At 40.2% G+C, this 15,280-nt stretch overlaps 1 protein-coding gene across 19 annotated transcripts in view; it reads left to right on the top strand.

The window, feature by feature from the left end:
• The first annotated feature begins 1,463 nt into the window (after nt 1-1,463).
• Hnrnpc (heterogeneous nuclear ribonucleoprotein C (C1/C2)) overlaps nt 1,464-15,280 on the top strand; it is a 29,377-nt gene continuing 15,560 nt past the window's right edge. For 6 of the 19 annotated variants that reach the window (XM_021181233.2, XM_021181227.2, XM_021181226.2 and 3 more), the window contains exons 1-2: nt 1,464-1,592; nt 7,135-7,160. The gene's annotated coding sequence lies outside the window, so the exon portion shown is untranslated. Of the gene's footprint in view, nt 1,593-6,627; nt 7,852-15,280 lie in introns of those variants that run through there. The other 13 variants (XM_029468910.1, XM_021181228.2, XM_029468905.1 and 10 more) reach the window with 4 other exon arrangements.

Below are 15,280 nucleotides of genomic sequence, written 5' to 3'. Positions count from 1 at the left end.
CTGGAGTTGAACTGGAGTTATACGATGAGCCCTTTTGTGGGTGTTGTAAAATCGAACCTCTGTCTTTTGGAAGAGCAGCAGTTGTTAACTGCTAAGCCATCTTTCTGGCTCCCCAGTTATCAGCCTGTCTGTCAATCTACCTACCTACTTATATTTATTGTTTTTTTCAAGATAGAGTTTCACTCTATAGCTCTAGCTGTCCTGAAACTTGACCAGACTGGCTTGCACTTGAAACACCACCTAGCCCCAACTTTTCTTTTTAAAAATAAAAACGATGTAAAATTGGGAATACAAAAACTCAGACTGGTTCACATAAAATAAATCTTTTAAAAATGACACAGGCTGGGCTGGAGAGATGGCTCAGAGGTTAAGAGCACTGACTGCTCTTTCAAAGGTCCTGATGGTAACCACATGGTGGCTCACAACCATCTGTAGTGGGATCTGATGCCCTCTCTGGTGTGTCTGAAGACAGTTACAGTGTACTCATATAAAAAAAGTAAATAAATTTTTTTCTTAAAAGAAAAGAAAAAGAAAATGGCAAAGGTTTAAAGATCTAAAGAAGATCTAAAAGATTTTTTAAAAAAATCAGGAAAAATTTCTGGGATACAATCTCCTTTTCTCCGTAGGCTATATACATTTCGGTGTATTTAATGTTCCTACAGTATAACCAGAGCTTTAGTGGCAGACCAAACCGGAGGGGATTAAGTTGTCTATTCTAGGAAGTGGGAAATTGAGGTGGCTGGCCATTAGGTTTGCAGATTGTGTGAAGGCTTGGGACAAGGAAGCGGGTTTATAGGAGGACAGGTAATTGCTCCTGCAGGAGAGAACTACAGAACCCAGTTGGTTTGGAGGGGGAGCTGTTCGCTGAGAAGGCCACGTCCTCCCAACAGCATATAGAATCTGGCAGTAAGAAGGGATCTGAATCTGATAATAACTGCAGAGCTAGTAGGCGGCCTAGAGGTAACTCTTCTCGCTTCTCCGAAGCTTGTTTGCGCTTCCCTTTTTCTAGGCCTGGGGCTAGGGCAGGCCCTTTGCACCCGCTACCGGACTCCACCCAGGCTCTCCCACCCCCGCGCCGGGGAAATGCGGTGATCTGGCCGGACCTGGGAACTCTCGGAAGCACTGATAGGACGATGCGGCCGTCAGTCAGATCCGCCGGATACCCGGATGAGAAGCTGTGCGCGATACAAAGGCGAAAATTCCACCCAGCTTTCCGTCTGGTACAGTGACCAATAACCATCCGTCAGTCACTAAGTGGCATGAAGCTGAACCAATTACTAACTAGCCTCTGTTACGCATGTGGAAATTCTCGCAATTAGCCCAACCCACCTCGGATTATGATTGGACAGAATTGTGAGGAGCGGTAGCGTTCTCTAATTAGGAGCGGGAGCGAGAAAAGTCACAGCCAATAGGAACGCCTCCAGGAGCGAGGCGGGGGCTGGACTTTCGCCTCGGCGGCAGAGGAGCTCGGGGGCCATTTTGTGAGGAGACGGAGAGCGAACGGTTGTGTGGTTCCTCGCTGTTGTAGCTCCGGCGTCTCGGCGTAGACTCCCAGTAGGAGAGGCGGTCTCTTCTCTCTCTCCTTCCTCTTGGTAAGCGAAGGGGGCGAGTGCAGGGGAGGCCCTGGGCTGCTGGGCCCCGCCAGGGGATGTAAGGGGGAAACCGGCCTCGCGGCAGAAGCCGAGGCCGCGTTTGTTCCCGTGCGGTGGGGACTTGGGTCTCAGGCGGGAGGCAACAGGGCCTCGGCTAGCTGGCGCGGAGTCAACCTAGTGACCTCCAGGGCACGGTGCGTACGAAAATACCCTGTCTGCGCGCTCGGGTTTAACGGCTACTTTGATTTTTTTTTCGCCCATCAGGGATTCCAAGGGGGGACCAAGAAAGCGAAGAACGAAATGCTTGTTGTTGATGTAATTGTCGGGGATGTCTTACCGATTCCATTATCACTTCGGAAGATAGATGCCGGGTGGGGGTAGGGGAGCGATAACATGGTGGTGTCCGACTGGAAGCTTCTAAATTCCAGGCCGGCTATATGGCATCTGAACGGCGTTTTAACAATAGGTTGAGTAATCATTACTTTTTTCCTCTAGGGGTAAAATGGTTAAAAGTCGGAGTGCTTGTGTTTGTAAAGGGAAGTGCGGAAGATTAATTTTAATTGGAATAATTACAGTTCACTTTTTATCTGCAGGTTACAAATCATAAGTTAGTGGAACTTTGCTTGAGGTAGGTACTACTGTCATAGAGAGAATTGAGACAGACTTAAAAGCGGTTGACAGGATCATACTAGACAGGTCAAGTATTTTCACTGAGTTTCTAGGTGGCGCACGCCTTTAATCCCAGCACTTGGGAGGCAGAGACAGGCGGATCTCTTTGAGTTCTAGGCCAGCCCGGTCTACAGAGAGAGAGTTCTAGGACTGCCCAGGATACACAGGGAAACTCTGTTTCCAAAAAAAAGGAAAAAGGCCTATTTGGGAGGGGGGGCTTTCACTGATGTTAGCAGAAAAATTTCAAGCTGGACTTGGGAACAATAATTAAAAGGCACAGCAAGGGTTTACAGCTACCCCAGTACTAGTCCTCTCCCTCTAAAACTCAAAAATGCAGTTTACAGTTATGTATGATAGTGCAGGCCAGTAATCTTTGCGTTGTGGAGGCTCTGAGACGGGACCCCTTACCCATTGCAAGGCAGCCCAGGACTACATAGTAAAACCGTGCTTAAAAACAAATTAGTTTCTCTCTTGTAGGTGTTGAGTTCTTTTTAATGTAGCCTAGTGGTAGTGTTTAGTATTCAGGGGACCTGGATTCAATCCCTGGTACTAAGAGTGTGGGGTTTTTGTGTCATTAATTTACTTGGGAGTTATTAGGTAAACTTATTATAAAATTGGTATTTCACTGTGTATGATGGCACAGTCTTTAATCTCAGCACTAGAAAAGCAGATAACTGAATTCAAGGCCAGCCTGGTGTAGAGTTCCAGGACAGCCAGGGGTACACAGAAAACAATTGGGGTTTAAGTCACAAAAAAATGGTACTAATTTTAGTTAAACTATACAAATTTTACTTTAAAGCATACTTCATAGAATGCAAATGGCCTAATCTTGTAATTTGAGCACTTGGGAGATAGAGGTAGGAAGAGTTTGAGGCCATCCTTGGTCCAGCTTGGGGTATTGACCCTCTCTAAAGGAAAAAACAGCTTCCTACATGTCTTTTTTGTTTGTTGTTTTTTTTCCCTCCCCCCTAGAAAGGGTTTCTCTGTAGCCTTGGCTGTTCTGGAACTCATTCTGTAGACCAGGCTGGCCTCGAACTTAGAAATCTGCCTGCCTCTGCCTCCCAAATGCTGGGATTTGGCTCTTCTCTTTCTTTTTTTCTTTCTTTCTTTTTGACTTATTATTGAGTACACTGTAGCTGTCTTCAGACTCACCAAAAGAGGGCATCAGATCCTATTACAGATGGTTGTGAGTCACCATGTGGTTGCTGGGAATTGAACTCAGGACCTTTGGAAGAGCAATCAGCGCTCTTAACTGCTGAGCCATCTTTCTAGTGTTTTGTTTTTTTGTGACATGGTTTCTCTGTAATAGTCCTGGCTTTCCTGCACTCACTCCCTTTGTAGATCAGGCTGGCCATGAACTGAGACCCATCTGCCTCTGCCTAAGAGTGATGGGATTAAAGATGTGTGCCTTTATAAAGTAGAGTAGATAAAGGGTAGAGAGTTTTGCCCTGATGAAGGGTGAAAAGTAGGTAAGAGGAAGTCATCCATTAAAAATAGTGTTATAAATAAACGTCAGCCGTTATGCAAGAAGGTTATTGGTGGTGGTAGTTAAGGTATACCTGACATTAAGTGTTAGAAATGTAGGCCAGGCTTGGTAGGGCACCTTCAGTCTTGCAGAGCATATGGATATCTTGCAGTTGAGACCAAATTCAAATGATAGCATTGACAACAGAGGAAGCTGTTAGATTTGCAAGGTTTGGATCTTCTCATTTGCCATGGTCAAGCCATTTTCAGAAATGCTTGGTAGTAACTATTTCTTCTGTAGAGAAACATGTTTGCAATTTGATCTCTAGATGGATTGGCTTGTGATCTTGTTATGAATGGGAGTGGGTTGTTCAAGCAAGTAAGGAATATATTCCCAAATAATTTGTTACAATCTTACAGATGATATTAAATGCTAAGTGTAAGTTACTAACTAGGGAGTATAACAATTGAAAAATCTTGGCTGAGTAAAAACTATCTTATAAATATCCAGTAAATTAGGCTGCTGGATTTGTTTTGAACTGTAAAGCAAACTAGACTACCTAATTTATACGGAAAATTTGAATTCTCATTTAACATGACTCATTGTTGAAAGTAGTTGACAAAATACACAAAAAAGTCCCACCTCATCCCCACTGTTTCCTGCTCTTACTGGTGAAGTATACCCTAGTAAGGGAGTGTACTTTCTTGGGAGGCAGGGACAGGCAGGGGCAAGCAGATGTCTGAGCTGGAGGCTAGCATGGCCTAAATAGCTAGTTATAGGCCAGCCAGTGTTAACAGATGAGATCTCATCTTAAAAGGAAAAAAAAACCTAGTCATTGCTATTGACTTCCTTAAAAACAGTATGACAACCAGCGGTCACCTAAGTTTATTGGTATTTGTTCTTAGCATTATTTACACACCTCATAACTATTTTCATTGGAAGGGTTATGGTTTTGTATGAACTAGATTTACTGAAGAATTGACTGGTGAAAATTTTCTTGGTGTTTATTACTGTTTTTGAAAAGCTACATTGAGTATTGGTTCCCACTATCAGTTTAAAAAAAGACTGCTGGGCTCTGGACTACCAGTTTCCAGTTGAGTCATATGGTTCTCTAGAGTTTACATTTTTAATAAGTACCAGGTGATGTTTCTTGTTTTGACTCATTTTTGAGTGTCCTTTTAGAAGAGCTCATCCAGACAAACCTTAATGAGAGTATGGCCTAGAAATACTTAAATTTTATTTTCTCTGTGTATGACTGCATGTATTGTATGTGCACTGTGTGCTTGTCTGCTGGAGATGTAAGGGATAAAGAAAACATAGGACCCCCTGGAACTAGAATTAGGTGTGAGCTAGCATCTGAGTGCTGGAATTAGAACCTCTGAGAGCAGTGCTCTTATCTGCTGAACCTTCTTTCCAGCTCCTATATATATGTTCTTTATGTAGTGAAAGACATTGTGCTTTTAAAAAAAGTAGCAGCAGCTCATTAGTTTGATAACATAGGTGAGATTACTTGTTGACATAAAACAGGTAATGCTTTCTTTTTACATTGCTGCTTTTTTGTTTTGGTTTTTGGCTTTTTCCAGACAGGGTCTCATACAGCTTGGTGCTCTGGCTGATCTTGGAATTCACTATGTAGAGCAGGCTGGCCTCCCAACCCAGATCCTCCACCTTCCTCTGCCTTCCTAATGTTGGGACTAAAGGAGTGTAAAATTATGCACAGCTGCTTTTTAAGCCTATGAATGTCTTGTATGTGTACTAAGGATTTCTTTCTTTTTCTTTCTTTTTTTAATCTATCAGGCTAACATCCTGAAGATTTTGGTACTGGGTTCAGGGTAGAAGTACCAGATAGAATTTTTCTTTTCTAAAATACAGACAACTTTCAAATATAAATGTTCTACCTAGAAACTTACTCTATAATTTTTCTATTTATATAATGCTTGTTTACTTGAAATTGATACTTTGTCTTAATAGTTACAGTACTTGTTCTGTTTGTAGTCTTCTTGGTATTTTTAAATAAGGGTCTGCTTGATAAAAACTGATAAAGTGATCAGTTTAAAAATTTCAACAAGAAATTTGTAATGGGAAATTAAGGCCTCATGTCTTAATGAAATGAAATACAACCAAGTCTTGCTTATTTACACAATGAATAGATACTAAACTGCATCTCTTTTTAGCTGATGAAACAATCAGTTTGTGTCATGTACATTGTTTCAGTTTTTCATTATGTGTCAGATTTTTCATACATTGGAATTAGTTAGGTACACTAGGTGAGCTAAAAATGGGACACATCCATAAGGGCACAATTTTTATTACCTGTTTCATGACATAAACTGTTCATGGACACTTCCTCCATTTCTATGGTTTTCACTGTCAGTGATGATGAATAAAAGGGCTGGCTCCTTTTTAAGAACATCTTTCACTCTGGCTGTAGAACCTTATCAAAGTCTTACAGTCTTCACTCTTTGGTTTTGAGAATAGATGAGTCCCTTTTAGTGTATGTCTTCATGGTAGACCATTCATTCACCTTTAGCCTTTATTAGTCATAGGAAAAAAATACATGGCCTTAGGTTTTGAAACCCATTAATCTGTTATTCACTTCATCTCCATTTGTTGGCCTGGTTTTTCTGTATTTTTGTTGCCCAAACTGCTGATTACGAAGTGAACATACAATATCAGTCCCCTTAAAGGGGATACAGACTTTAGTTAACTTCAGCCACCTACTGATGCTGGTGAATCGTAAAAACAGTCACTATAAAAGTGATTCTCTAAAGGCTCTCTCCCTCCCAGTGAAATGTTAATGCTTTACCAAAATGTGTTAGATGCAACAGACAGTTTTCTGTCTTGGGTTTAGGGCACATTTCTGAGGAACTATGACTCAATCTGTCCCTTCTCCTTTCACAGGGCAGCAAGGCGAACCCCATCCTTACTCACTGGAGCTCAGCTTTGATTTTTAACTTCCCTTCCCCACCTTTCCAGAACACACACATTCCCATTTCAAAATTGATTTTATAAAGACATTTTAAATATACTGATGCAACTTGGTGTGCACTACGGCAAACATACAGGTGTTTTTTTAAAAATTATTTCCAAAAAACAACAAAACAAAACAAACGGGACCTGGATTTAAGATGTAATTTTTAAAATTTCTATTTCTATTTTTTTCTGCAGCAGTTGGGTTAGAGGAGGAGCCTTTTAGCCTCATAAACTGACCTCTCTACTTCCTCGTGTATTTTTAAGATTAACTGATGATGTGGAAAGGGCTTTGCTTGTCTGCTATTGAGAACATTACCCTTGCGGTTTTTGTGGAAACTGCTTTTGGAAAAGAAAAGAATTGAACTTTACTGACTTGACATTTTTAGACCTCCCGTTTTTCTAATCTGGGCTATTTTTATTTTTGTTTTTTTACAGTGAGATTTTTTTGATCTTCAGCTACAGTAAGTTATTACAATTTTTTTTTTACATTTTTCCTGACTTTCGCTGGTTTCCTTTTTATTGTTGTTACTTACTAGTTATTATTATTACTATACTTATAATGGTGATGATGATGATGATAATGATGATTTTTAAACGGATTAAAGTGGAGTTTTTCTGAATGTTAACTTTCTTCAGCCTCCTGATTGACTTTGGAGTTTTCCATCTTGGGAGAGAAAGTGAAGGTGTTAGCATTTTTAAGTAGCTTGATCACATAAACCCTTTCTCTCCCAACCCCACCCTTGCCCCCAACCCCTTCCCCACACTGGAAATAATTTTACTGGCTGTTAAGTCTTTGACCTTATTTTTCCTGATCTTTAACTTAACTGTTTTAGAGCATCTCTGGACGTCTGTATTTTTAATTTTTTTTTATTTTTATTTTTTTTCTTTTTAATCTTTCATTTGTTAGATTTTTAAACTGTGCTGCAATAAAATGTGTGTGGTACTATTTAACACCTATAATGGTGATGGCATTTTCCCAAAAAGCCATCTTCCTACTGTTTCCCTTGAAATCCCATCCTGCTTTTCCTGTACACTACCCCTCACAAACCACAAGCCACAGCAACATGGATGCCCAGTCTGGAGCAGCAACAGCCAGGATGACCTGGAGCCAGGGGGGCCTTCGGAACAGATGTATACCCTTCCTGGGTGATGGTAAGAGGTGTGAGGTCCACTTGGTTTCATTGCGAAGACTAGGAAATAGACTCATTTATATTTAGTTGATGTATAGGTAGAGCTGTGGAAATGAAGTGCCTCCTTTTAGACAATTGTTTCTCAGGTTATCTTTGAGCTGTTTAGAGTAATCTTTGGGATCTGGGTATAAAGCTTAGTTGACAAGGGCATAGTTTGCATAAGGACCCTGTGCTTTGATTCATGGTACTCCATAAACTGGCCAGGTGACACCTAGGATCCATGCAGTAGTATAAGAAGTTCAAGGACTTCCTTAGGTTTTATATAGTTTGAGGCCAGCCTGAAATATATGGATTTTGCTTATATGTAATCTTTGTACAGATTCAGATTATATTTATTTTAAAGCACAAGTTTTAAGATAAATACTTGAATGCCTATAATGACAGCACTCCTAAGTTGAAAAGGAGTTAGAGGCTAGTGTGGTGCCACTCTGGAAAAAACAAAAATTACATTGATCCAACCTTAAGAAATACAGTAATACCAATAGCATCAATCCTGTCTCACACAAATATTTTTATGAATTTAAGAAAAAGGTAAGCCTTTTAAAGTTTAAAATAGGAAGACCTGTTTAATTTCTATAGCTACATGAACTGAGATTGTCCAGCAATGACTTGAACCCCAGTTAACTATTACTTGAGTGTAACACAAGTTCATTCTTGAGTAGTATAAAAGAATACATCTGGGATAATGCAGTGGTTAAGAGGGCATAGGTAGCTGGAGTTAAGGATATTACTGTTTTTTGATTTTTCAAGACAGGATTTCTCTGTGTAGCCCTGGCTGTCCTGGAACTCACTCTGTAGACCAGGCTGGCCTTGAACTCAGAAATTCGCCTGCCTCTGCCTCCCAAGTGCTGGGATTAAAGGCATGTGCCACCACTGCCCGGCTAGAGTTATTCTTTTCTTTTTCTTTTCTTTTTTTTTTTTTTTTTTTTTTGGGTTTTTGAGACAGGGTTTCTCTGTATAGCCCTGGCTTCCTGGAACTCACTTTGTAGACCAGGCTGGCCTGGAACTCAGAAATCCGCCTGTCTCTGCCTCCCGAGTGCTGGGATTAAAGGTGTGTGCTACCATGCACGGCTTAGAGTTATTCTTAATAAGTTTTCAATCTAGATAGAGTCCTGTGACATTTGGGTATATCATATGCCTTCTCATGCTTGAACAAAAAGTAAATTCTAGGTCAAATGATGGTGCTTTCCATGAAAACTTTTACCTCTCATTGTATGTTGTGTTGCAGCTGCTCATAGGGCCAGTTTGATTCCTTCATCTACAAGTTTTTTTTTTTTTTTTTTTAAGGTTATGCTTTTCTTGTTTTGGGGATCAAGTATCTGTCAGGAGAATCTCAGACTACTCATTGGTGACAGATGGAGTGAGAAATGATACTATATAAGATTTATGTACAGCTCTATAGAAGATAGCAGTAGTAGGTGCATTATCAGAAGGCCACTGACACTTTTTTTTTTAGGCATTGCCATTTTTTTAAAGATTTATTTATATGAGTACACTGTAGCTGTCCTTAGACACACCAGAAGAGGGCATCAGATCTCATTACGGGTGGTTGTGAGCCACTATGTGGTTGCTGGGAATTGAACTTGGTACCTCAAGCCCTGGCTGTCCTAGAACTCACTTTGTAGACCAGGCTGGCCTCGTACTCATTTTCATTTTTAGAAGTTAAATTGGGTTTTTACAATGTATGTCTGTTAATTTGTACATGCTTGGTGCCCTCTAGGACCAAAAGTAGGCTTTAGGTCCCCCTTGAACTGGCATTTAGAATTGTTGTGTGAGTGCTGGATATTGAACCTGCATTCTTTGGAGGGGTTTGTACCTGCAGAGCTCTAGCCCCCAAAGCAATCACTTTTTAAAATTAATTTTTGAAGAGAAAGAAAATAATGGTTGAGGTCTGTGTGACTAAATATATTGGTTTATTTTTCTCTTCCCATCTCACTTGACATTTATCATTTAAACCAGTGGTTCTCAACCTTCCTAATGAAACCTTTTAATAGGGTTTCATGTTGTGGTCAGCCCCAACCATAAAAGTACTTTGTTGTTACTTCATAACTAATTTTGCTACTGCTATGAATCATACTAGAAATTTCAGATATGTGATTCCCTGGGGGAATCTCAACCCTCAGATTGAGAAACAAAAACCTAAGCCAGTGTGAAGCTATTCAACTTTGCTTTCAGGTTGTTGCTGTTTCTTTAACTATTGGAGTTGTGTTTGACTCTCAGTCTGTTCTTACTTAGTTCTCATTCCATGAGCTGTTCCAGACCTATGATTTTTGTATATTATCTGAAATGATTGTCATTAAATTTATATAACAGTATGGACGATTTGTATCTATTCAGTAACCTATATGGTAGATTTGCTGAACCAACTTCAAGCAGGGTTAACTCATTCCTGATGCAGAGCCGAAATTGCCATCTTGTTTTCCAAGGCCAGCCTGGTGGCCTTCAATGTGATGATACCTAATGTTTTAGAAAAGGAAAAAAATAATTATTTTAAAGACAAACTGTATCTAGGCAAGTATATTTTAAGCAAAACTTTCCTAGTACTCTTAGTTCTTTTGATGCATTTTTTTTCTAAGTTAATCTTTCAATGTTTTTATATTAACATTAAAAGCTGTTGGCTAAAATTAGGCCTAAGAAGACTTAACTGAGCCGGGCGTGGTGGCGCACACCTTTAATCCCAGCACTCGGGAGGCAGAGGCAGGTGGATTTCTGAGTTCGAGGACAGTCAGGGCTACACAGAGAGAAACCCTGTCTCAAAAAAAAAAAAGTGCAGCAGTGTCAGGAAGTAGTTCAAGGATATCTTGAGCTGTATAGAGTTCAGAATGAGGCCTATTTTCAAAAAGTTTTAAAAATGGGTTAGTTACAATTTTTGAAACTTCCTGGGCTCTTTTGATTTTCAAGACAAGTTTTCTCTGTAGCCCTGGCTGTCCTGGAATTTCTTTTGAAGACCAGGCTGGCCTCAAACTCAGACCTACCTGCCTCTGCTCATTAGTGCTGGGATTAAAGGAATGGGCCACTCTAGTGGATTCTTATTTCAACACTAAAGTGATACCCTGATCTCCCCCACATGCACCTTTTTTCCCCCATTTATTTGTTATATGTAAGTATACTATAGCTGTCTTCAGATACTCCAGAAGAGGAGTGTCAGATCTAGTTACAGATGGTTGTGATCCACCATGGGATTTGAACTTAGGAGCTTCAGAACAGCAGTGCTCTTAACCACTGAGCCATCTCTCCAGCCCTCCCAAAAAAACAGTGCTTAGCTCCAGTCCTGTTAATGGTCACACTATGGTCCTGGCTAGCCTGGAAATCAGGCCAGATTCAGATCTATCTGCTTTTGGAATGCTTATGATGAAAGGTGTGTCACCACTCATATGGATACTTGACATTTTACCTTGGTAAAAAAGGCAAGGGGCTGGAAAGCTGCCTCAGCAGATAATAACTATTGTTCTTTTTGTAGAATATCTTAGTTCAATTCTGAATATTAACATGATGTTTCCAAAGCAGCTAAAACTCTAGTTCAAGGGCATTTGATACTTTCTTGTTGGCCTAGGCACTCAAGTGGTATTCATACATGCAGGCAAAGCACTCAGAATACAGACCTAAAAAACAAAACCAAAAACAACTGGCAAAATTGTACTTCAGCATCTTGACTTTTTTTTATTCATTGTAGGTTTCTCAGTTTTTGTATACTTATATTCAGTGGCTACCATGTCAGTGATATCACTTACTTATTTCATATTTTTTTATTCATTTTATTAAAAGAATTCAAACATTCTATGTGTGTGTATGCATTTGCTCCTGTGCTTGAGTCCAGAAGAAGAGTACACTGGATCTGTTGGAGCTAGAGTTACTCGTGTTTGAGACTTATATGGGTGTCGCCATCTGACCTTTTAAAATAAGACCATTTATTCTTGCAGAAGATTTCGCTTCAATTCCCAGTAATCCCATTGTGGCTAATAATCACAATTACAGTTTAGAGAATCTAATACTCTTTTTTTTTTTTTTTTTTTTAATTTATTTTGTGTATCAGTACACTGCAGCTGTCTTCAGACACACACTAGAAGAGGGCATCAGATCCCATTACAGATGGTTGTGAGCCACCATGTGGTTGCTGGGAATTGAACTAAGGACCTCTGAAGAGCATTCAGTGCTCTTACCCATTAGCCATCTCTCCAGCCTGAGTCTTCCTTTTTCTGGCATCTGGACATTAACTGGTTGGACATACATAGTGGCATATCTTTATCCCCTGCATATTTGGCAGAGGCAGGTAGATCTCAATTTCAGGCCAGCCTTGTCCATAGTTTTGCTTGTCTTTGTAAACTTACATATACTTCTAGTTTCCTATTTCAAATTGACTGGCTTGAGGGTAGAGGTAGCTCAAATCCTAGTACCCACTTGGCAGCTCACAACTGTTTGTAACTTTAAGTTCCAGGATCCCACACCTTCAACACCAATGCATAATTTATTTTTTTTCCAAGACAGGGTTTCTCTGTATAGCCCTGGCTGGCCTCAAACTTAGAAATCCGCTTGCCTCTGCCTCTCAAGTGCTAGGATTAAAGGCGTGTGCCACCACTGCCGAGCCATAATTTTTAAAAAGGACTTAGTAACAAATTTAAGCTTTTCTGACCAGTTCTGGCTGATATTTTACAATATGAAGTATAGTTTAAGCAAAATATACTCTTTCGTACTCTTAATAAAGCAGTATAGTTTGAAGATACATTTCTTTCTTTTTTTTTTTTGTTTTTTTGTTTTGTTTTGTTTTTTTGTTTTTTTGGAGACAGGGTTTCTCTGTGTAGCCCTGGCTTCTTGGAACTCACTTTTGTAGACCAGGCTGGCAAATCCGCCTGCCTCTGTCTCCCGAGTGCTGGGATTAAAGGAGTGTGCCACCACGTTGTTGTTTTGTTGTTGTTGTTTATTTTGTTTTGTTTTGTTTTAAAGATTTAATTATTTGTAAGTACACTGTAGCTGTCCTCAGACACTCCAGAAGAGAGAGTCAGATCTCTTTATGAATGGTTGTGAGCCACCATGTGGTTGCTGGGATTTGAACTCCAGACCTTCAGAAGAGCAGTCGGGTGCTCTTACCAGCACCCATTTCACCAGCCCCACATTTGTTTCTTTTTGGTTTTTCGAGACAGGGTTTCTCTGTATAGCCCTGGCTGTCCTGGAACTCACTCTGTAGACCAGGCTGGCCTCGAACTCAGAAATCCGCCTGCCTCTGCCTCCCGAGTGCTGGGATTAAAGGCGTGCGCCACCACGCCCGGCCACATTTGTTTCTTAAATTAATCTTTTTAACTATAAAAACCTTTGTATTAAAAGCTGGTGACAATTTCTTTACATTGTAAAGAAAACTTGTTGCTGTTGTCCTTGAGGATTGTATATACCAGAGTTAGAATTTAAATGTTAAATGTCTTATTGCCAGGTATGGAGCCTGAGGCAGGAGGATTGTTGGTAAATTCAAGCCCAGTCTGGGCTATATTCCCCCCAAATAATTATATTTTGGGCATTGATTGCACATCTTCATTTATACCTTCAAAACCCACACTGATATAGTCATGTAATCACAGAATTAGGGGAAAATGAAACAGAAGGATTGTAAGGGAAGAGCAGGCTCTTAACCACTGAGCTATCTCTCTAGCCCTTTAAATTTCTTAATAAATTTATTTAGGTAGGTTTATGTATGCCACATGTGCTTTTAGAGGTCAGCATAAGGTGTTAGATCCCCTGTAGCTGGACTTCTAGGCATTGTAACTGCCTGATTTGTGTTCTGGGAATTGAACTCAGGTCCTCCAGAAGAATAAGTGCTGATTGAGCCCTGGCTTTGTCTTTTACTTGTATGAATCCTGTGATTATAGGCATGTGCTACCATTCCTACTTCTATTTTTTTTAAAGTTTACTTTTATTTTATGTACGTATGCATGTGTACTTGGTAACTGGTAACTGAAAGCCCCAAGAGGGAGTTGGATTAATTGCAACTAGACTTGCAGACTACCATATGGGTTCTGGAAATCAAACCCAGATCTTCTGAAGAGCAGCCAGTGCTCTTAACAGCTATCCTCCCAGCCTCAACAGTTGTTGATTGGTAATAGCTATAAATACATTTAAAGGCCGATTTTGCAGATCGCGGTAGGTAATAATTTACTACTTTCCTTTACCTCTCCTGTCTTCAGATAGGAAGAACTGAGGGTCTTAAGTAGCATGCTCAACAAGTGTTGATCATTGATATCCTGCCATTAGCTCTGTAGACGGTGCTGGCCTCAAACTCAGAGGTACTCTTGCTTCTGCCTGTCAGTGCAGTGGGATCAGATGTGCTCACCATCACACCTGACCTAAAAATGGTGTGTGTGTGTGTGTGTGTATACACATATATATTTTATGGCTATTAAATGTTACAGACCTTTAAGCAATTTACTGTTTCAAACAAAACCTAATAAGACCTTTAAAACGGTTTAGCTAATTAACATGTGAAACCACCTCCCCTTTGCTTTAACCTCCATAAAAGATTTTTATTAACTTCAGATAAAAGCTTAGTGGTGGGGGCTGGAGAGATAGCTCCTTGGTTGGGAGCAGTGACTGCTCTTCTGAAGGTCCTGAGTTCAAATCTCAGCAACCCCATGGTGGCTTACAACCATCCATAATGAGATATCGTCTTCTGGGGTGCCTGAACACAGCTACAGTGTACTTGCATATAATAAATAAAAATTTTTTTTAAAAAGCGTATTGGTGGAATATATGCTTAGTATGTACAAGGTTCTAGTTGCAAGGTGTAACCTTAATGTTGTGAATCTATAGGAACTGAAATTGTATTGGTTTACCCAGTAACAGACATACCAACTCTCTTTCCTCAGTTACTCATTCTGCTAACCCAGATTGCCTCATTCAATCTTCCTGCTTCACATACCTCATTGTAATTTATACCTGTGAGACATTGCAGCTATTTTATTTTATGTTTATTTTAAACAGTATCCTCCCCTCCTCCCTTCTCCATCTTGCTTTGAGCCCTAAACTGTCCTTTCGTACATAGCTGTCCTGGAAATAACTGTGTAATCCATGCTGTTTTCAGATTCCCAGAGATTTTGCTTCCTTAAAAAAGCCTTGGTCAGTCACACCCAGCCCAAACTTGTGTTTTGAAACTAGGTTGGTTGTATTAAAATTATAAAAAAGAAAGAAAAAGGACATGATTGATTGTTTTTATTCTAGATAAAAGAGGATAGTACAGAATCTGACCATTAGATGGGTCATGTAAGTGAGAGAGAGGGCTACACAGAGAAACCCTGTCTCAAAAAACCAAAAAAAAAGCCGGGCGTGGTGGCGCACGCCTTTAATCCCAGCACTCGGGAGGCAGAGGCAGGTGGATTTCTGAGTTCGAGGCCAGCCTGGTCTACAAAGTG

Source organism: Mus caroli, chromosome 14, assembly GCF_900094665.2.
Source record: "Mus caroli chromosome 14, CAROLI_EIJ_v1.1, whole genome shotgun sequence".
Taxonomy (NCBI): Eukaryota; Metazoa; Chordata; class Mammalia; order Rodentia; family Muridae; genus Mus; species Mus caroli.
The sequence above is the reverse complement of the archived record's forward strand: the minus strand, read 5'-3'. Positions and strand labels throughout refer to the sequence as shown.